Source organism: Halichoerus grypus, chromosome 3 (genome assembly GCF_964656455.1).
Source record: "Halichoerus grypus chromosome 3, mHalGry1.hap1.1, whole genome shotgun sequence".
Lineage (NCBI taxonomy): Eukaryota > Metazoa > Chordata > Mammalia > Carnivora > Phocidae > Halichoerus > Halichoerus grypus.
Genome location: NC_135714.1, coordinates 14,719,970 through 14,722,017, shown reverse-complemented (window position 1 = coordinate 14,722,017; position 2,048 = coordinate 14,719,970). Strand labels below are relative to the sequence as shown.

At 38.4% G+C, this 2,048-nt stretch overlaps 1 pseudogene; it reads right to left on the bottom strand.

Annotated features, from left to right (window-relative positions):
* Nucleotides 1-795: 795 nt before the first annotated feature.
* LOC118530467 (large ribosomal subunit protein eL31 pseudogene) lies at nucleotides 796-1,224 on the bottom strand (annotated as a pseudogene).
* Nucleotides 1,225-2,048: the final 824 nt, after the last annotated feature.

The following is a 2,048-nucleotide window of genomic DNA, read 5'->3' as shown; positions in this document are numbered from 1 at the left end:
TTTGAGGCTGTGCCAAGACTATCTGACAAAGCCATCCTTAGACTTCACAAGGCATCAACACTTCTTGTGAGGGCATAACAAAAGCTCTTTTGTAGCTCAGGAAAGCAAAATTAAAAATGGAAACAGCTAGAGACCTTCTGTCATGTGAAAGAGGGAAAAAAGTGTCTAGTAATATAGGAAGGAAGAAAATTCAAGGACAGTGACCATAATTTAATTATGGCCTATAATTAGAAATTCAGTACACGAAATAAAAAATTGCATGTTCATTTCAGGAAAATCAACCTTTTAATGGAGCTGAAAAGCATCCGTGAAAACCACTGTCATTTATTAACTGAGTAAAGCATACAAAAAATGGAAAATCTTGTTAGCGTATTCCCTGAAAACCATGTGGTTTATAAGGTAGTAAAAACAGGTAGAGAAAATATATTCTGAAGTAAACACTTAAAGGAACAAACAAAATATTTTTGAAAGGTAAGCACATTGACATTGAAGGTTACACAGCAAAAATGGACAACTGAATCGATGGTAAAAATATAATAACAAGACGAAACATCTTATATGGCAGCAGGAATAAAGAACTGGAAATCTAAGTGTTTGAACTCTAGTACAGACCTTGTAACTAACTAATGTGGGCCCCTTACCCACGCCTCTTTCCTCATGAGTAAAATGAGAAGATTGAAAGAGATAATATCTAGGGTTGGTATGATTTTATTATTCTAAGCAAAACTGGAATGAAATTCTATTTGCCCATCACAACTTTGAGTACTGATGTGGTATCAAAGGTACTAAGAAGCCTTTTTTTTTTTTTCAGTTTTATACCTTTATTTGACAATCAGCGATTAGTTCTCATCCACATTAACTGTCTGCAGATTTTTGAAAGTGGTGACAGGTACACAGGTAACCAGTGTGTAGAGCTTGTTTGGTGAATCTTCATCCTCGTTATGTTTTCTGGACAACCGCACACGGATACGGTATGGAACATTCCTTATTCCTTTGGCCCAGACAGCTTTGTTGAGCCTGGTGTCAATGCGCACATCTGGAGTTCCCATCTCCTTCATGGCAAATTTCCGGATCTCTTTGAGTGCCCGAGGGGCACGCTTCTTGAAACCCACTCCATGGATGCGCTTGTGAATGTTGATGGTGTATTCTCTGGTCACTACCTCGTTGATGGCAGAACGGCCCTTCTTCTTCTCGCCACCCTTCTTCGCGGGAGCCATTCCGCCGGGCTCCAGAAGCCTTTTTTTTTTACTCAAAAATTACACCCATTGCTCACCCCAGTGTTTCAACTGCCTAAAAGAGTATGTATTAGAGTTTACTAGGACTGCCATGCTAAATATCACAAAGTAGATGGTTTAAACAACACAAATTTATTTTCTCATAGTTCTGGAGGCCAGAGGTCCAAGATCAGGGTGCCAGTATATTCAGTTACCGGTAAGCACTCTGTTCCTGGCTTGCATATATATAGCCACAATCACTCCACGTGCTCACATAGCCTTTCCTAGTTGTGTTCAAGAGAAAGAAAGACAATAAGGGGAGAGGAGGATGGGGGGGCAGGGAAAAATATCTTCCCCTCTTCCTCTAAAGCCCTCAATCCTATTGGATTAGGGCCCCAGCCTCAAGAGCTCATTTTACCTTTATTACTCCCTCAAAGCCCTATCTCCAAAAACGATCATATTGGAGGTTAAACTTCAACATGAAGGCAGAGGAGAAGGTTGCAAAATTTGATCCATAGCACCAACATCACTGATTTAAAAGGTGTCATTAAAAATAATAATAATAAAATAATAAAAATTAAAAAATAAAAAATCTAAATAAAAATAAAAAATAAAAAAATTACTAAACTTTCCCAATTAAGTAGGGTCCTTCCTGGTCTCCCAGTTATAGAGACAGATGGAAAAGTTTTTTTTAGGCAGCTTTGAGTAAAGATCTGGTGGAGTAGAAAGCTGGATCAATAATGCCCTAAAGGTATGATGAACCACAGGTGAAATTGATCCTTGACAAATGAAAGGAGTTAGAAGTATTCCTTTTACTCAGGAATGTGGTTAGTT